General features: G+C 35.4%; 1 protein-coding gene across 10 annotated transcripts in view; it reads right to left on the bottom strand.

Moving 5' to 3' along the window:
• The window catches only part of KCNC2 (potassium voltage-gated channel subfamily C member 2), a 197,719-nt gene that overhangs the window by 55,462 nt on the left and 120,425 nt on the right, over positions 1-21,832 (bottom strand). The window lies entirely within an intron of this gene.

Below are 21,832 nucleotides of genomic sequence, written 5' to 3'. Positions count from 1 at the left end.
AGACCTTTTCACCACTGATTGGTCACCCATGGATTTGTGGAAGATTAAAAAACTTGAAGCTCTTTTTTAGTTTACTCAGGGATAGAAGCACTAATTTCATCTAGAAGTATAGACAATAACATAATAAAAGTAAATTATTCTTAAATTAAAAGGGCTAATGAAGTTGTCAAAGATACTTAATTTACAGCGCAGCCTCCTAGGTATGGAGAACCCAGCACAACTTGACTCTGACTAGAGCTTATTGCACTAATTTTGCTTTAATTTAAATGACCAGTGGCAACTAAGACCCATGGTTACCCATAAAAGATTCAAGCTTTTCTGAAAAAGATTAATTTATAATCCCTATTATTTCCAGTTAGTAAACATATATGTACTGACCAGCAAGAAACCGATAATGTGAGCCTGCTTTACTAGAAGGTTCCACTTTAAGAGTGCAGTTTAGTACATTTTGAATGTATAATAATGCATAATCTCAGTGTAGTGTTTTATTAGGTCCTCCTTTTAAATTTTTAGTTATTTTCCAGTTCACGAAAAAGCAAACTCTTGCCCCCCAATTGGGTTAAGTTTCAGAATACCAGTCCTGCTTACATTTAGTGACTAGTTCACAGTTTGGGTGGGGTGGGTACAACTTTCTGCTTGTTAAAAGTAAAGTTAAATATGATTTTTCTTTTAAAGTTGTCTTTTGATTTTTCAATTAAATAAAATTTAAACATACAGAAATTACATATTAAAAATAAAAAGTTATCTATTCCATCTATACTAACATCAAATATTCCGTCAACTAATATTTTATGAATGGACCGCCAAAACACATTGCTACCAAGATAATACATAGTTGAATGAATTGTCATTCTCAAGTTGAGTGAAGTAATAGCCTATTTGTTAAAGGTGATATAGCAGAATTAGTATCCTCTTGTCTGCTTATAAAGAAATACACCTATTCTCATATTGTCTTAGCTTAAAAGTTGAACCTGAATAGCAAAAGTCTCCTCCACCCCTTCATATTTATGTTCAGTAATATTTTGCCTTCTCATTTAAATCAATTATATATATAACCCTTCTCTTATCCAGGGAAATGTCTGACTCATAAAATCCTTGTTCCTGTTTAGCAAGAACTTTCACCTTTCTAACAGCAAGGTTTCCATAAAGGCAATTCAAGCAGACATTGAGAAGTTTCCAGGAAGTTTAATTGAATCAGAACTGATAAAGATTAATTAGCTACATCTGTCCTCATGACAGCCCTGATGTGGGAACAATAATCAAATAAAAACTCTGTCAACAGAAATGGTCAGTGATAAAGACTTACTGCCTCTCTCTATCTCAAATGCAAATCCCCACTGCAAAGACATTACAGAAAATGAAGTTACAATGAGATAGAGGATAAGTGACCTGCTGTGCTTGGAAACAGACCAATGCAGTCTAGGAACATCTAGCTCTTTTAAAAGTAACAATGGGTAAAACCAGAAATTAATAACACCTAATGTCCCCTTGATAGAACAAAGTCTTAAAGGCATCATGCTTCACAGAGTGGACTATACATTGTCAGCACATTTACATACTGAAGGAAGATCTGTGTTTATTCATCTCTGATTTATAGATAACAGAAGAAGTGTAAAGGAGAAATATAAGGATGGAGAATGATTTATAGCTGATAATTAACAAAGAAAATTACACAACCATAATTTCCGCTCTCATGTCCAATTTATGATTTTAATCATTAAGTTGTTCCTCAGTGCTGGCAGGAAATTCTACTGTAATCTTTTAGCCACCTTAAAATGCATGGGTATATTTGCACAAGGCCCACACTTAGGGACCATGCTTGGTTTTATGCATAGCTGTCACTGTCTTGAATTTTTTAATAATTTAACAGGACTCTAACATTTTGTGTTGCCTGTGCGGTCTCTAGTCAAATCTCTCTTATATTCCTCTACTTTTGCAAATAATTATTATTGCTTCCTTTTATTATTCCAGTGTCTTCTCCTTTCTTGCTCTCAGTTTGATGGTTTGGGTATATTATTTTACTAAAAAGAAAATGAAAGCAATCAAAAGAGAAATTCCACCTCCTCGTGCAACCATATTCAGCAACCTAGCTACATCTATACACATATAAACTTGGGTCTCCTCCTGTTACACTGAATGAATGTTTCTTTATTTTATCTAAAGTCACCTAACCCACAGGGAACATGACTCCTACTTAATGCCTGGTCTAGTCAATCCCATGACAGGACAGTAAATCTGCCTAATTCTGGAAGGCAGTATTAGGAAACCCATTTTGCCCTTGCACATGAGCTACATTCCCCATTTCCGCCTTTAATACTACTAGAGGTAATATGTTGGGATCTCTGTCTATTCATTCTTTGTCTTATTTTTTGGGACAAAAAAATTTTTAATGTTGTTTATAAGAGTCCCTCAAAGACCTCAACCGCAATCACTTAATAAATATTTGTTGAAGGAATGAATGAGTGAAGCTAATCATGTTCTTAAATATTTGTTTGCTTAATCTACCAAGTAACCTTAATTTTTAAAAAATTTCCTAATTTTTACTTCCTCACCATAATTATGATATTTTATTCTTATTCCATTAGATAGTAATGTGGATGGGTACAGGAATCTATTTCAAGTAATATTGGGGTGCTCAAATAATTTACTTGAGAAAGTAATTTAGAATGGCTTTTGGTAAAATAGTAAAGTTATGGATGACTCTATAGAATTCAGATTTCACCCTCTCCCTACAACAGGCCATCTACAGCTTGGCTGAAGTCCATAATTTTCTCCATATACCATAATGGACAAATCCCACAATTTGCAATCCTGTTACACCACTTCCAACCAAATCAAACACAAACAGCTCAGCTCAATTTTATTTTCCTTTAGAAATAAAGATAAACTTTCATTTCCCATGCTTATAGGAGATTCAAACTGAGAAGAATGAATTAGATTAATGTTTTCTAATATTGTTGATTTCGTGAAAATATTTTAGGAACAGACTTGGGGAAGTTCAAACCAGTCTGAACCACTGGTTTAAATTACTACCTTCTGCCTACTCAAGTTCTATAGTAGGAAAGCTTATTATTTACATTATTTAATATTTCATGAAAATATTTTAGGAACAGACTTTAGAAAATATTTTAAGAACAGATTTTCTCCACTTGGGGAAGTGGAGAAAATAGGAAAGAATCCCAGTGAATTCCCCACTTTCTACCAGAGCAACTCTGTATTTATCTTCCTTATTCATTGTGTTTTCTCATAACATTTAAGATATTCTTCTGCTAAAAATTGTCTAAGTCCACTTACAGTTCTAAGTGATTAAATAAAATATTTTTGTTGAGTATGGGAAAAAAGCATATGGTCAATTTGTTACTCAAAGGACCTTTATCAAAGAAAGAAATGGTATATTTCTTCAGAAGAAAGACTGAATGACAAAAGGCAAGTGATTATGTAATTACAGGAGAAAAAGGATGAGTAGTAAACAACAAAAGAATAAGAAAAAGTAGCAGAAGCACATATTCATCCCTACTATCATTAACCTACTATCCTTAAGCACATAGGAAATGGGTTTATCCAGATTTAGGAATTTGAAAAAATTCTGCAATTCATAGATTGAGAGATGAATTTAAAATCAAATGTAACTCATAATGTTTAGTGCATAAATAATATCCTCATTAGTTTCAGGCCTTTAAGGAATTTCCACTTTAATATTATAGAGAATAATTTAATTTATATAAATATAAAACTAAAAATAGAACTACCTTTTGACCAAGCAATTCCACTCCTGGGTATATATCTCAAAAAACCAAAAACACTAATTTGAAGATACATATGCCCCAATGTTCATAGCAGCATTATTTACAATTGCCAAGATATGGATGGAACCTAAGTGTCCATAAACAGATGAATGGATAAAGAAGATGTGATGTATGTATGTATTATATATATATTCTATATAATATGTATGATATATAATATATATATATATACATATACCTACAATGGAATACTACTCAGCCATAAAAAGAATGAAATTTTGCCATTTGCAACAACATGGATGGATTTGGAGGGTATTATCCTTAGTGAAATAAGTCAGACAGAAAGACAAATATTGTATGATATCACTGATATGTAAAATCCAAAAAATGCAACAAACTAATGAATATAACAAAAAAGAAACAGAGTCACAGATATAGAGAACAAACTAGTGGTTACCAGTGGGGAGAGGAACGGGACAGGAGAAATGTAGGGGTAAGGGATTAAGAGGTATAAACCATTGTGTATAATATAAGTTACAAGGACATATTGTACAACACAGGGAGTATGGCCAATATTTTATAATAACTAAATAGAGTATAACTTCAAAAATTGTGAATCATTATATTAAACACCTGAACTTATATAATATTTTACATCCACTGTACTTCAATAAAAATAAGTAGCTAGGGACTTCCCTGGTGGCTCAGTGGTTAAGAATCTGCCTGCCAATGCAGGGGACATGGGTTCAAGCCCTGGTCCAGGAATATCCCACATGATGCGGAACAACTAAGCCCCTGCATCACAACTACTGAGCCCACGTGCCACAATTACTGACACCCACGCGCCTAGAGCCCATGCTCTGCAACAAAAGGAGCCGTCACAATAAGCCCGTGCACCACAAGAGAGTAGCCCTCACTTGCCGCAACTGGAGAAAGCCCACCAACAAAGACCCAACGCAACCAAAAAATTAATCAATTAATTAAAAAACCCAAGAAAACAAAAACACGAGATAGTACTTCACATCCATTAGGACGGCTAAAGTTAAAAAAAAAAAAAAGTAACTAAATAAAGAAAGAATGAGATACGTTCATGCAAAAGCCTGTACACGAATGCCTATATCAGCTTTTATTTTATTTCTAAAACTTGGAAATTACCAAGATATCCTTCAATAAGTGAATGGATAAACTGTGGTACATGCGTACGATGGAATATTATTCAATGATTTTTAAAATGAGCTATCAAACCAGAAAAAGACATGGAAGAAACTTAAATGCAAATTGCTAAAAGGCCAAACTATATAGAGAGTAAAAAGATCAATAGTCCCAGGAGTTAGGGGGAGGGAGGGAAGGATGAATAGATGGAGCATAGGGGATTTTTAGCACAGTGAATATACTCTTGTGTGATATTATAATGGTGGATATATGTCATCATATATTTGTCAAAACTGTAGAATGTACAACACAAAGAGCAAGCGTGAACTGAGGACTTTAAATAATAATAATGTATCAATATTGGCCCATCAATTGTAACAAATGTACCACTTTAATGCAAGATGTGGAAATGGGAAGAGAGGAGGGGAGAAGCATATGGGAACTCTCTGTACTTTCTGCTCAATTTTTCTGAAAACCTAAACTGCTCAAAGATAAATAAAGGCTATTTTTAAGGCCCATAAAAATGAGAAGAGAAAATAAAAGTACAGTAGTGAAGTAATTCTACCTTATAAAAAAAGCATTAGAAGCCTATATATAGCATGATTTTTAACAACAAGGACTTTGAAGAGAGCTCAACCAGCATTTCAATTGAAGCTTTGCTGTTTACCACCTGTTTGACCTTGGGAAAAAAAGTTTCAACCTCTCAAAAACTAAGTTTCATCATTTACAAAATAGAGGTGATATTTGTACCTATTTCCCTCCCTTTGCTTTTTCTCAATATGAAATACTCAAAAAACTAGTAATGTCCTTTTATTTGTTCTTTTGGAAATAAAAGCAGCATCAAGTTATGAAATGGTTCAGTTTGAACCACTGTCTTAAATTACTACCTTCTGCCTATTCAAGTTCTGTAGTAGGAAAGCTTATTATTTACATTATTATGAATATGTGCAATTCAGAAGTCTTGCTCATTTTCAAGTCTTAAAGAAGTGGTGAATTTATAGCAATAAGGCTCCAATCTGAACTTCATTAAGTAGAGGCAGTTCTCATCCAGATAAGGGCAACTTAAGGACATGATTATCTTATTGAATATTTCATATTAAAACACATCACCATGGGCTTCCCTGGTGGCGCAGTGGTTGAGAGTCCGCCTGCCGATGCAGGGGACGCGGGTTCGTGCCCCGGTCCGGGAAGATCCCACATGCCGCGGAGCGGCTGGGCCCGTGAGCCATGGGCGCTGAGCCTGCGCGTCCGGAGCCTGTGCTCCGCAACGGGAGAGGCCACAACAGTGAGAGACCCACGTACCGCAAAAAAAAAAAAAAAAAAAAAAAAATCACCAGCATTTAATAGAAGAGAAGTTTGCTTCTGTTCTTCCTAATAAGAAGTATGAGAAGCCCTTTAAGTACTTACTTGTTTTACTGGGCGCTTATATTACTGTGCAATCTGTTGCTATTTGTAAAGTATTTATTTCACATTACTTCGGTTGGTTGATTCAGGTTTTATTTCCATGGAGAACTACAGAGAAGCTTTTCGAACATTCTAAAACTATCTTAAATCTGCTTTCTCTGTGGAATTCTTAAATTGTGTTGGTCTGGTACAAGGAATTATTTCTCAGAAATCATACTGGAAGAATTCTGAAGCTATACAAAACCATAAGCCAAGCGTGGTCTGAGAAAGGCTAAGAGAGCTGTTGATCCAGAGTGGGGCTTTGCCCTCAGAGAACTTGGGCAGATTCTGTTCTCAGTGTCCTGCTGATTCATTGTTTGACCTCTCTCAAGAACTCTTCCTCGCTACGGGAAGAAAACGAGCAAAAGGTGTCAACATCTTCTACATTCTTTAATGACAACTTATGAATTAATAACCTTACCTTATGATACAAATCTGAAGCAGAAATATTGCTAAGAAATGCAAAGCATTATTATTATTTATGCAAAATGTGATAAGAAAACTGGAATGTATTAATTCGAAAAATTACGAGTAGTGTCTAGAGGGCTGGCACATATGCAAGGTGCCTTTTGTGCTGAGATAAATTTACTTTCTATTTCTAAGATTCAAATGAGAGAAACAAATTGAATATTTCACACACAAACGCACAACTGTACAAGGCATCCAGGGATTTTGGAGTTGAATTTAGTTCAAAGTCAAATAAAGTTCAATTTTTGTACATTTTGCTTTGTTTTGTCCATGAAAGGCCCAGCTGCTTGCCCAGCTGTTTATCAGTCATTCTCGATCATAGCTTTATTAGTGTGATTCTGTACTCCTGCTATATCCTTTGCAAATAAAAATTGTAGACATATATTTTCTTTGTTTGAGGGTCATACAGAAAAGCTTCTGACTCGATGAACACGAAGATTATAAAGAAGACATTATTTAAAGATTCTTATACAAAAATATGGCATTTATAAGAACTCAACCCTGATTGAGTTATTATGGCTTCCTTAGATAGTTGTTGAATGACCAATCATCTCAAGATAAACAACTCAGCTTGTGCTCAAATACCAGATTTCTATTATTCCCACTTCAATCTCAAGTCTCTATTGAATAACTTCAAATTAACAAACAAACAAAATATATCACAAGAAAGAATGTCATGTTTCTTAAGACCTATAATATTTGTCAGAATGAATAAAACAAAACACTTGCTGTGGAAAAGTGAAGCAATAGACCAGGATCAGAAGAGCTTTCTCTGACCCCAAATGATGCTGTGATCTTTGGAAACTATCTGGACCTCCATTTACACATAACATTTGAGAATAGACTAGATGAATGTTTTTTCAAATTGTATTCCAGAACCTCTGGGTTCTATGAAGGTATTGTAGGGGAAGGTTAAGGTTACAAAAAAAGGAGAAAGAAAAGTTCGCATGGGTAGGATTTTCACTCCCCTTTTCATTAGAATCACTCTGCGCTTATTTTTCTCATTCTTGGGGATTATCATAAGATTTAATTTAATAAAAATGTTTCCTTTTCTACACATGCTTTAAATAATTAGATTATTTCTATGGTCTTTTTTATATCTACCAGCCAAACTAGAAAAAAAATTCAATGAATTTTAGACAAATCCTGATCAGCCTGTTCCTCAAATAGGTCTATATCAGAAGTTTGCCCCTCCTTTGGTTTATTTGTTGTTATTATGGTATTATGTACTTACTGTGCATGTCCACACAGCAAAACATATTCTAGCAATCCAAACCACCTGTAAAAGGCAGTAAGAAAATGTAAAACTCCATGAATCAATAAAGCTCCCTAAAGATATTACAAAAGAATATATAACTTTGCATACTGAATATAGAACTATTTTACGTGGAAATAATATTAATATAAAATGTATGTACAGCACACGTATTTTTGGGTATCATGAAGTACTGTATTTTCCTTTTTTATGAATCATATTGCTGCTACCATTTCAGGGGTCCCCCTTCTTTACTGATTAGAGAGACTATACATTTAGAAAGTCTTAATGTAGTATATTCACAGTGATTATAAAAAATCCCAACTTATAGCACAAAAACTTGACTGCACTTATTTTTAATACATTTTTGTCTTAGGAAAAAACTTGACAAATCTAAGTATTAAATTAATATTCCTTATTCTTCTTAGATCATGAACTACAAGCTCTGTAGAAGCAGTTAATGATAAAGGTGAAATTAGGAGTTTAAGTAATCAGGTATCAAGAGAAATACAACATGAAAAATAGTAGGAATTATGAAGCAGTAAAAGTGTTTAAATAAAGCAGATCTCCAAAATCATATATAAATATCAACTCAATTCGGATAATAGACTTAAATGTAAGAGCAAAACTACACAACTTCTAGAAGAAAATATGTTAAAAAAATCTTTTTGAGGGCTTCCCTGGTGGAGCAGTGGTTGAGAGTCCACCTGCTGATGTAGGGGACACGGGTTCATGCCCCGGTCCAGGAAGATCCCATCTGCCGTGGAGCGGCTAGGCCCATGAGGCATGGCTGCTGAGCCTGTGCATCCGGAGCCTGTGCTCCACAACAGGAGAGGCCACAACAGTGAGAGGCCTGAGTACTGCAAAAAAAAAAAAAAAAAAATCTTTTTGAAATTCTGTTAGACTCATGCTTAGATAGGACACAAAATTCAGGACTTATGAAGATAAATACATAAATAGGACTTTATCAGAAGTAAAAATCTTCTGTTTCCTGTTTTCATGCTAAAAACATGGCACGAGAGGCAACAAACTATAAGAAAATATTTACAAGATACATTATCAGTTAAAGAACTTGTATCTACAATATGTAAAGAACACTTATAACTCAATAATTTGAAAACCAACAGTCCAATCTAAAAAGGAACAAAAGATTTGAACAGACACTTCACCAAACAAGAGAATAGGCACATGAAAAATGCTCAATATTATTAGTCATCAGGGAAATGCAAATTAAACCACAATGAGCCAACTACTAGAATGGCTAAAATTAAAACGAAACAAAAAAAGACAATACAAATTTCTGACAAGGATGCAGTAAAATTGAAACGCTCAAAAATTTCCTAGTGAGAGTGCAAAATGTTACAACTTCTTTGGAAACCAGTTTGACAGTTTCTTATAAGGTCACAAGCATATCTACTATACAACCCAATAATTCTTAGGGTAATTACCCAAGAGAAATGGAAACTTGTGTCAAACAAGGTCCTGTACACAAATTCTTCACTCACAATTGCCAAAAACTGGAAACAACCCAAACTTCCAACAACAGATAAATGGATAAACACATTGTGACAGATCCATACAGTGGAAACCTATACAGCAATAAAAAGCAACAACACTAATGAATATCAAAAGCATTGTGCTGACTGAAAGAAGCCAGACACAAAAGAGTACACACTGTGTGATTCTATCTATTTGACATGTGGAATAGGGAGAGCAGTGATTTCCAGGGGCTGAGATGGCTGGGAGCGATGAAGGAAGAAAGATTGAACGTAAAAGGGCATCACACTTTGGAGTGATGGAAATCTTCTATATTTTGATTGAGGTGCTGCTTCCAACTGTATACATTCACCAGATATCATCAAACTCTGACCTGGAAAGGGTGCTCTTTTAAAATGAAAATTATACTTCAATAAACATCTTTTCAAAAAATAGATCTATGCTAATGTGGTTTAACAATAAAGGGCTAGTTTTTAAAAAGTCATTATAGAAAGATATGCATAGACATAGGATTCATGGAATATTTCAGTTTACTCAGAGCTTTTCAGTACCACTTTAGAGAACCATGTGTGATTTGAACTTCCTTGGCAAAACCTATGGGGAACTAAAACAAGAAAAAAAAGAAAGATAAAAAGATACCTCCAAACAAACAAGAAAAGCTGGAAGGAAGAAACTTGTAAGACAATAAATGTTGGGACATATAACGCATATTAAAAGAGCAGTAGGGCTTTAGATAGCACAAATTCTCAGGGCTCCTATCTCAATTAACTCTGTAGTGCCTCTCATACCACACTTCCTTTCCTGTGGCCCTTCCTGGCTGCTGAGAATGGAAGAGCATCTTCTTATGGGATTTGCTAATCCCCCCACTCCTCAATTCTTAAGCAATAGCCCAGAGGGCCCTCCAAGTCAGACCAGAGTTCTAAGAGTAAGCAATATGTCTATGTTGTGTTTTATTTTTAAGATCAAAGAGTTGTCTCTTAATGGAGCTAATTAGGGGAAGTACAGAAAAAATTAGGTTTATAACATGGTGAACTTTCAGTTTTCAGAAAGTGCCACTGCCCATGGAACATATCCCCTCCCATACAGGTTTACTGATAATGGATCTTTTAATAGAGAACAAAGCCTTCAATTTTATAAGATAATGTGTTTCAAATAGGAATCTATGGAATGCAATGTTTTGATCTGAACTTTTCCGATATGATATAAAAATTTGTAACTAACACTTTCCTCAGCGCAGGTCTTCATAGCTGGAGGAAGAGCACTGGGACGTGAGATGCCTCCACTGAGTGCAAGCCTGACAGACAAAGCCTGGACGCCAAGAGGTGAAATTGAGAATGTCAAGACACATTCCAGCTTTTCCTAAGAGGGTGCTGAATTGCTTGCAAAATAATCTCCAAGGGCAAATCATAAGCTCTCTAAATGAAAATGATTAAAAGGGTTAAATCTAACTCCATGGAAAACAAGCCAAAGAATGTAATTGGAAATTTCCAACCATGAGTCAGACGAGATGTATGGGTTCTATATCCACTATTATGGTTCCCAAAAGTGTAGGGTTTTTTCTTTCCTTATTGTTATGTAGAATTATTAAGGAAAGCCTACGATTTGTCCTTATCCATTTTCTTGAAACCTGAAAATATAGCCACTCATAAAATTCCACCAGTAACTTTCTATAAGATATCAAAGCAAGGACAGCAGTTATATGTTCTGGGATTGGTCCTTCTTCTTCAGTGCCACAGTTGCTGAGTAATTGATTTACTTAGTATCAACCATTCTGTAGGACATTCTACTGGGTTACAAAAGATGTTACTTGAAAAACCCAAACGAACTTTTTGGCCAATCCAATATATCTGTTACCTCATTTGCTTATTATACTAGATCTCTATGGTACAAAAATACCCCCATTTAAAAATGAGGTGGATAAAATTTAACATTAGTAACCTAAATCCACACAGCTAGTGGGAGAACTGGAACTACAAATCAGATTCCAAAACCCACACTAATTGTACAACGTGACATTCATATACAGGGATCAGTACAATGTGTTCCCCACAAAACAGGAAGTGAAAGAAACAATACTAATAATTAAGTATAATCAAACTAGTTCTATGACCACCATTATATCAATATATTTTACTTCTGAGCATAGTTGTTTTTTTTTAACATCTTTATTGGAGTATAATTGCTTTACAATGTTGTGTTAGTTTCTGCTGTATAAAAAAGTGAATCAGTTATATGTATACACATATCCCCATATCCCCTCCCTCTTGCGCCTCCCTCCCACCCTCCCTATCCCACCCCTCTAGGTGGTTACAAAGCACCAAGCTGATCTCCCCTTGCTATACAGCTGCTTCCCATTAGCTATCTAGTTTACATTTGGTAGTGTGTATAAGTCCATGCTATTCTTTCACTTCGTCCCAGCTTACTTCCTCCTCCCTGTGTCCTCAAGTCCATTCTCTACATCTGTGTCTTTATTCCTGTCCTGCCCCTAGGTTCCTCAGAACCATTTTTTTTTTTTTTAGATTCCATATATATGTGTTAGCATACGGTATTTGTTTTTCTCTTTCTGACTTACTTCACTCTGTATGACAGTCTCTAGGTCCATCCACCTCACTACAAATAACTCAATTTCATTTCTTTTCATGGCTGAGTAATATTCCATTGTATATATGTGCCACATCTTCTTTTTCCATTCATCTGTCAATAGACACTTAGGTTGCTTCCATGTCCTGGCTATTGTAAATAGAGCTGCAATGAACATTGTGGTACATGACTCTTTTTGAGTTATGGTTTTCTCAGGGTATATGCCCAGTAGTGGGATTGCTGGGTCATATGGTAGTTCTATTTTTAGTTTTTTAAGGAATCTCCATACTGTTCTCCATAGAGGTTGTATCAATTTACATTCCCACCAACAGTGCAAGAGGGTTCCCTTTCCTCCACACCCTCTCCCGCATTTATTGTTTGTAGATTTTTTGATGATGGCCATTCTGACTGGTGTGAGGTGATACCTCATTGTAGCTTTGATTTGCATTTCTCTAATGATTAGTGATGTTGAGCATTCTTTCATATGTTTGTTGGCAATCTGTATATCTTCTTTGGAGAAGTGTCTATTTAGGTCTTCTGCCCATTTTTGGATTGGGTTTTTTGTTTTTTTGATATTGAGCTGCACGAGCTGCTTGAATATTTTGGAGATTAATCCTTTGTCAGTTGCTTCGTTTGCAAATATTTTCTTCCATTCTGAGGGTTCTCTTTTCATCTTCTTTATGTTTTCCCTTGCTGTGCAAAAGCTTTTAAGTTTCATTAGGTCCCATTTGTTTATTTTTGTTTTTATTTCCATTTCTCTAGGAGGTGGGTTAAAAAGGATCTTGCTGTGATTTATGTCATAGAGTGTTCTGCCTATGTTTTCCTCTAAGAGTGTTACAGTGTCTAGCCTTACATTTAGGTCTTTAATCCATTTTGAGTTTATTTTTGTGTATGGTGTTAGGAAGTGTTCTAATTTCATTCTTTTACACCAATCTGAGCATCGTTTTGAAACATGTCTAATTCACATATCAATTTAATAATAATAATACTCCTTGTGCAGTATATATACAGGTAAGGAAACTAATGGGATAATTAAGTAACTTGTCTAAGGTCATACAAAGTAAATGATAGAGCCAGGATTCAAACCTAGACAGTATGACTCTAGTCTCAAGAATCTTACTACTAGCTTGAATGGCCCTTTAAGTAATAGAAGCATGTTCTATATATTAATGGCAATTATTATAATCCATTAATTCAACAAACATTTTTTGAGTGCCTACCTTATGTCAGGTCTTGATCTATGTGCCTGAGATGAAGCTAGAATCAAAACATATCAAGGTCCCTGACCTCAGGGAGGCTGTATTCCAGTGGGAAAGTCAGAAAATAGCCGTCATCAATAAGTAAAATATATGGCATGTCAGTGCTTTAGAGAAAAAAATGTAAATAAGTGAAATAAGAAAGTCTAGGTGTATAGGAAGTGAAGATTTCCTATTGATATTTTAAATGTCACTACAGAGATGACATTTAAAGAGAGAGCTGCAGGAGGTGAATGTGTGTAACATGTAGATGCCTGGGGGAAGAGCATTCTAGCCAAGGGAACAGCAACTGCAAGGGTCCCAAGGCCAAAAAATGCTTAACCTCTATGAGTAACATCAAGAATACCAGTGTGGCAGGAGCAGTATGAACAAAGGAATAGACTAACAGAAGTGAAGTCAGAGATAAATGGAAACCTAGGTCCAAAGAACCTTGGAAGGACTTTGGTTTTTACTTTAAGAGTAATGAGATGCCATTTTTGGATTTTGAGCTGAAAGGTGTTTTGGTCAAGAATGGACTAAGAGGGGAAATGTCAAGGCAGGAAGATCCGTTAGAAGGTTATTGTACAAAAACAGGTAAGATGATAGTGGTTTGGATTTGGCTAGTGGTGGTGGAGATAGAGAGAAGTATCAAATTCCAGATATATTTTGAAGGCAGAGCAAATAGAATTTCCTGAGGAATAGGATATAGGAAGTAAAAGAAGAGAAAGAGGTTAAATTTGACTCCTGTGTTTTGGAGTCACAGGATAAAGTTGCCATATCTTGAGATGGGGAAGGCTTTTAGAGAAGCTGGTTTAGAGCTTACCGGAATTTCATCTGGGGTCATGTTAAGTCTGCAATGATGACTATATGGCAACAGGAAGAGGATGTCAATTACAGCAGTTGAATACAAGACTGCAGAGTTTGGAGAAGAGGACTATATGCATGAACATATAGATGGAATTTAAATTTCTTAGACTGGAAGAGATCACCAAAGGGGGAACTAGAGAGAGTAAAATTTTGAGGACCTATCTCCTAGAGACTCAATCATTAGGACATTGGGCAGAGGAGAAAACAGCAGAAGAGACTGAGAAGGAGCAAAGAGAAGGTCAAGGGGAAATCAGATGACCTGTAAACCAATGTTTCAAGCAAGATGGAATGATCAGTTGTGTGAAATGCTGTTGATAAGTGTTAGTGTTGCCAAGGATTAATGATTTCATCTTAGTTTTCACCTTAGTTTTAGCAATTAGAGGACTTCGGTTACCTTGAAAAGAGCAGTCTCTGTGAAATTGAGGGCTGAAAGCCTGAGAGTGGTAGATTCAAGCAAGACTAGTAAAATGGAGAATGTAGAGAGAAAAAATGGGCAACTCTTTTGAGAAAATTTTCTGTAAAAGAGCAGAGAAGTAAGGTGGTGGCAGGAAGAAATTATAGTATGTTTCTATGCTGATGAAAATTATTCCAGGGTAAGAGAAAAAGCAATGATAAACGAGAGAGAAGGGAGAATTGCTGGAGAGGTGTCACTGAGGAGAGGAGATGAACTGGATTTACTGAACAAGAGGAGAGATCGTTATCAGATGGGAAATGGGAAAGTTCATTCATGGAAACAGGAGGGAAAGCAAAGGATGTGGATATGGCTAATGGATGCAGACAGGTGGCTAGAAGCACATGTAGGTTTCTTTCAGATTGGTACTATTTTCTCAACAAAATATGAAGTGAATAAAATATACTACAAATACAATCACCACTAATATTGACTGAGCATCAGCTATGTAGCAGGCACAGAGCTGGGTCCAGTAATTATGTGATTTAATACATCTTTTAGTTTAGATATTATCCTTACATTACTATGGTGTAAGCTGATGTCATCAACAAAACAATTTATATATTCGATTTCAAAAATATATTTTTAATTCCACACATGTTAATATTTAAAGAAAGCCAAGAGTAATCAAACAACAATATATACTAAAAAATAGTAGTTTTTTGAATCAAGTCAATTTTCTGTCAGCAACTTTAAAGTTGTCTTTTTTTCTTTCATAATAAGAAGATAAACCAAAAAATAATATAACACAGGGATGTGAATAGAGTTGAAAGAGTAGGAAAAATCACTCGTTATGAAAAGCTTTTCTTATAAAGTTCATTATAAAATCAAAAACATATAGAAATCAAATAATATTTTCCATCTTCTATGTATTATCTGAAATGTTTAGTCGATTTTATTAACTTCTGTCAGAAAAAGAAAAATTTCTCTAAGACTAATCTCCGATTAATGACATGGCCACTCAATCTTCTCAGGTCTTTGCTAGATTTATGTTTTCAGCTGAAGAGCGGAAGGAAAACATGAAGTGTGTCTTTTTATTTGAATATGTTTCTTGCAAATATCTTTCATATAACACAGCTATAATTTTTAAGTTTAAAAATCAGAAGAGTAAAAGGAATGTGATGATGACAACCATAAAGAATATAAATTTTAGAATAAGTTGTAAGAGCAAACAAAGAAAAAATAAGGCCCAGATCATTGATTTTTACCTTTTCTAAACTATCAGGAAAAACTGCAAAAGAATTACTTTTACCTGATGCATATTAAAACACAGAGCTCTCCAGATACTCTTATTTTCTGAAAGTACCAAGCAGAATCCTGCATATAAACCTAATTTACTTTTAAATTCTGTATTCATATCACAAAAGATGAAAAAGAAAATTAAAAAACAAAACAGGGAAGAGAAAGAAGACAATTGCAGAGTAGAAAATAAAGTCACCAGAACTGTCCTTAGGCCTACGACCTCTGAGAGCTGACACATTACTTCAGTCAATAGTGAAAAAGAATGTTTGCTGAATAAATCAATCAATAAACATTGAGCAGATATTTGGAACAGCATTTTGGGTTATTTTCCACTTACCTCTTTAGAAAATGACCTCTCCAAAGCTAACTGAATATATCCAAGAAAAATTAATTAACAGCCTGAATCTTGACTCAGAATGACTAGTGGTTTAAAAAGCTGATATGCAATAGACCAATGTGACCTTGGGCAAGCTGATTAACCTCTCCAATCTTTAGTTTCCACATCCATCAAATAAGAAAATATATATATTTTTTAATTTAATGAGTTATTATAGGGTAACTTGTGATAATATAAATAAACAGCATTCAGGAAGTGGTCTGGAACAAAACAAAATGAAATGTCTGCTGCCATGATTATGACCTCGTATAGCCTTTCCCAACCTCACTGTGATGATATATTTCTCCCTTCTATTTCATAATTTTTAATACGTTCAGAAACATCCATGTCCATTCTTTAGGCATCCCACCACCCCAACTACTTAGTTCCTTATATTATCATATGACAGTGAATTTGAGAACAAATTTAATTAAAAATTAGAGGAGGAAAGAACAGTGACTAAAATTTGGTTCTGATTATAGATATATAAAATAATTACTAATATTTGAATATTTTTGTTTATCCTATCTTTTCTATGACTATTGAACTGAAGACTATTTAGGGGCAAGAAAAGGAGATGTTGCCATCTTTTCCCTTTTACCCCTCGACAGCTTCTAGAACAATTTCTCTAATATTGCTGCTTATCCATTTCACCTTAGAAGCAATTATTTTAAAAATACATTTAGAATTGGGACTACTGTTTACCATGACCAAGCCTTTAACTGCCCTTATCCATTCCAAAACAGCTGCTAAATTTCATAAAGCCAGCAATTACAATTTGCTCCCCCAAACCCTCACAGCTTCTTGTAAATGGATTCTGCTTAATTCCATTCTAAACCAAATAAGAAATAGTGTTTTCATGAATCCAATGTGGTAGTTTCAAGGCTGAGATAGTTTTGTTGGGCATGTAAATTTAAGCATTTTTTCTCAGAAGTTCAACTGAAATCAAGCTATCAGATACAGCCATTTAACTTTACAGTAAATACCATCCCTAGTATCTAGCAATACTTTCACATATGTGCTAGAAGGAAAGAAGGGAATATTATAGCAACTTTCACAATTTTTCTGCAATTAAGTTCAGGGTAACTCAGAAAGTAAGACAGTCACCTATTGGAAAGAGTACAAAGTTTAAAGTCCAGACAAACTGCAGACAAAATCTAAGCCACTTACTCATGCAACTGTGAGAGGGTTACTTATTTATCTAAGCCTCAGTTTCCTCACTTAAAGTGGGGCAACTATTACATATCTAGTGCGATTGATGTGGTGATTAAAAGTAGATAATGCTCGACACATAGTAAACCCCATAAAAGGTATTATCTTTCATGTAAAACTGATCAATCTTATAGAAAGATCTGGGAGATTCTGGAGAGGCAGTGTCTCCTAAACTTTACCTTAATGCTCCCACCATACTCTCTCTTGCTCTATGGTTCAAGACAGCAGTCACTGAAGACAAACTGTTTACTCTCCTCTGTGTTTTGATGGGAGTCCAGAAACCACTGGTCTGGGATGATTCTTTGGACCTTCATACACCCAGAAATAACCTCATCCTTGAAAATCTGTGAGTTATTTTAGGGAAGTCATGCTTATGTGGGGTCTGAGAACCTACAGAGAAGCCATAATTGGAGCTACATTGCTAACGGTCTTTGAAGTTCGTGGAGTATTAAAGCTTACATTGCACCCCAGCAGGTCTAGGAGCACCCAAGAAGTTCCTTCATGGTGCCTCATCAGATTTCAAGTCCCCTGTCTATTCACCACAGGCCTAAAGGAACAAAAATCATTTGGGCTCCCTTTCCTGGTTGGCCAGCACTTACAGGACCCTAATAATCTGATCTGATGGCTACCAACAAGCAATGGAACCCAGAAACCTCTGGGAGGACTTTCAGGTAGATGATCCCAAACTGAAGGCTTTGAAAAAATTCACTAAGAAGAGTCTGATGATGACTTGAAACTAGTAGAAAACAATAAGACTATATAAAGATATCTTTTAGATCTTAAAAAATAATCCGGAATTTTAAAAACATTCAGTAAAGGAAATGAGAGAGAAGATGACGACGTTTAGGGAAAGATCAATGAACAGGAATATCTCAAAACATACAAAAAATGATACTAGAATATAAAAAGTCATGGGAGAACAGTTAAGAGTCTGAAGGAAAAATACAGGAGGTTTGATATGCAAGTAATAAGAATTTAAGGGCTTCCCTGGTGGTGCAGTGGTTAGGAATCTGCCTGCCAATGCAGGGGACACAGGTTTGAGCCCTAGTTCGGGAAGATCTCCCATGCCGCAGAAAAACTAAACCCGTGCGTCACAACTACTGAGCCTGCACTCTAGAGCCCACGAACCACAACTACTGAGCTTGAGCGCCTAGACGCCATGCTCCGCAGCAAGAGAAGCCACTGCAATGAGAAGCCCGCACACCGCAAGGAAGAGCAGCCCCTGCTCGCCACAACTAGAGAAAGCCCACACACAGTAACGAAGAGCCAACACAGCAAAAAAAACAAAAGTATGGAAAATTGCTTATTTTTTTTTAAACATCTTTAATGGAGCATAATTGCTTTACAATGGTGTGTTAGCTTCTGCTTTATAACAAAGTGAATCAGCTATACATATACATATATCCCCATATCCCTTCCCTCTTGCATCTCCCTCCCTCCCACCCTCCTTATCCCACACCTGGGAGAATTGCTTCTTAAAAAAAAAGAAAAAGAATTTCAGATGAAGGAAAAGGAACAGTTGGAGGAGGGAGAATAATCAAGCCAACAATAGACAAAACGTTTTATCAACTGAAGAAACATTTGAACTGCAGATTGAAAAGATTCACCACGTCTCAGAAAAGACTAATGAAAAAAACATATTTTTATAAGTACTCTGGTAAATTATCCCAAATTCCTAAAATGAGGTAAATTCTTTTAAGCTTCCATACAAAGTAACTTTCACAATAAAAAGAATCAGAGTAGCATTCAAACTCATCTGAAATCCCAGAAGGTAAAAGAAGTTCATATTCACAGGCCCCTGAGAAAGGACTGTAATCAATAACCCATACCCAGATGAGACACCTGTCACCTGGGAAAAGAAAAGAAGTATATCTCTGGATACACAGGGAATCTGAGCTTATGTCACTCACGTATTCCCATTTGCAGAAAATATGAGAAGGTACCAAATATCAACTGAGCAAGACTGGAGACCTTGGGATCAGAAAAGGTGAAGGGAAGAATGGGAAGACAGGAACCTCGTAAAGCACACAGATAAGTCAACAGAGATGATAGCCATGATAAGGCTGATGATTGATATGTTATGTTGTAAATATGCATTCTTTTTTGGAAATATTTTAATGTAATGTTTTTAGTTATAAAGTATGTTACATATATAAAAGCTATAAAGAATATTCACGAACCAAACACCTAACTACTCTAATACCTTGATTGTAGGCTACAATACCTCCGCCTTACTGTATCAGCAGAGACCACTATCATTTTCTTGCTTTTTTGAGTTTATGTTTAAAAAAATATATATGTATATTTCTATATGATACATTCTTTGCTTTTCTTGTTTTTAAGATTTATAAAAACTGGTGTCAGACTATGCAACTATGCAACCTTACTTTTTATGCAGTAATATGCTCATTAAGTCCATGAATATTTTTATGTAGATGATCTGCTTTCACTGCAGGATATAATCCACTGCATGAACCCACTGCACAGTTTGTCTACTTTTTTTGTTGGAGAAACCTGGTCGTTAGTAGTTACAAACAGCGTTGATATAAGCAATTCTATTTATATTTCCTGGTGCAATAGTTTCTCTAGAAAACATACCAAGATAAATATATCAATTTTTTGTATATTAATAAATATATGTTCTACAAGGTAATGCCAATTTCATTGTCATCAGTAGTGTATGAGTTTTCACTGAAAGTTGTCAAGATTTGGCATTGTCACTAAGTAATGAGTCTTAAAAGCTAGTGACACATTAAAAGAGAAAACTTATTAAGTCTGGAATTAAGAATATTAAGCTATCTCCTCAAAATCTAGAGACTTGAAGTGATTTAGGGAAAGATGGGAAATATATGCATTTTTAAAATATGTGCATTTAAATATGCATTTTGTGGACAGAGGCACATTATACTTGTTTCATTTTTTAAATAATAATCACAAAATATGAATATAAAAACTAATGATTAGGGCTTCCCTGGTGGCGCAGTGGTTGAGAGTCCACCTGCCGATGCAGAGGACGTGGGTTCGTGCCCCGGTCCGGGAAGATCCCACATGCCGCGGAGCGGCTGAGCCCGTGAGCCATGGCCGCTGAGCCTGCGCGTCCGGAGCCTGTGCTCCGCAACGGGAGAGGCCACAACAGTGAGAGGCCCGCGTACCGCAAAAAAAAAAAAAAAGAAAAAAGAAAAAATGTATTTTTATAAAGATTTATTTTAGAAAGAGCTAAAGATCTACTCAGAGGAAATCTGACAGACTTGAGTATCATCACTATTAATAAGTAGGAACTGAAAAAAATAACTTAGTGCTCATCTTAAGAAACTGGAAGGTAAAAAAGTAAATGAATGAATAAACCAGTAAAGTAAGAAGATGTAATTAAATACAAGTAAATACAGTTGGCCCTCCATATCTGCGGGTTCTGTATCTGCAGATTCAACCAACTACAGATTAAAAGTATCCAAAAATATAAAATTCCAGAAAGTTCCAAAAAGCAAAACTTGAATTTGCTACAAGCCAGCAACTATTTACTTAGCATTTACTTGTATTTGCAACTATTTACATAGTATTATAAGGTATTATAAGTAATCTAGAGATGATTTAAAGTATACAGGAAGATGTGCATTGGTTGTATGCAAATACTACACAATTTTATATAAGGAACTTGGGCATCTGCAGATTTTGGGGGTCCTGGAACCAATCCCCCACAGATACTGAGGGATGACTACACTAAAATAAAAGAAATACAAAATAAAAAAGGAACTTCTACTTTCCAAACTGTCTTTTAGTATTTCATTCTAGCTGCCTTTATCATCATTGTCCTTTAATCACATTTTACAGTTAACTACCATAACACTCATAATAATAAAGAGCCTGGAGTTTTTAGAGAGATGGTCATAATTCATCATTGTTACATTAGTTCACTAGAACAGGTCACAAATGCAAATGCCTAAAGAATTCAGGTAACTGACATAATTAAGTACATCAAGACAGGTCGGGGTATAGTAGGGAAAGATGTGCACTGCTGTGAATTGGAACACACAGGCTGATCACAGTGCTTCAGGGAAACACTGCCATGTGGGAGTGTGGGCCAGTGCAGCATATCTTCCAACTTTTCAGAAGATGCCTATTAACTCAATTTTGTTCTATTTTGTTTTGCTTTTACATGAAATTACTTGGAAACTAACTAAAAAAATTTTAAATACAGTGAGGAACTATGCTATGTGAACTAAAACTGGTTGGCCCAATAAAACAGATCTACAGCTAAAGTCAGTCCATGGGCGACTTGTTAATCACCCTCTTCTTACAGCCAAAATCTAA

The sequence above is a fragment of the Globicephala melas genome, chromosome 10, assembly GCF_963455315.2.
Source record: "Globicephala melas chromosome 10, mGloMel1.2, whole genome shotgun sequence".
Lineage (NCBI taxonomy): Eukaryota > Metazoa > Chordata > Mammalia > Artiodactyla > Delphinidae > Globicephala > Globicephala melas.
The sequence above is the reverse complement of the archived record's forward strand: the minus strand, read 5'-3'. Positions and strand labels throughout refer to the sequence as shown.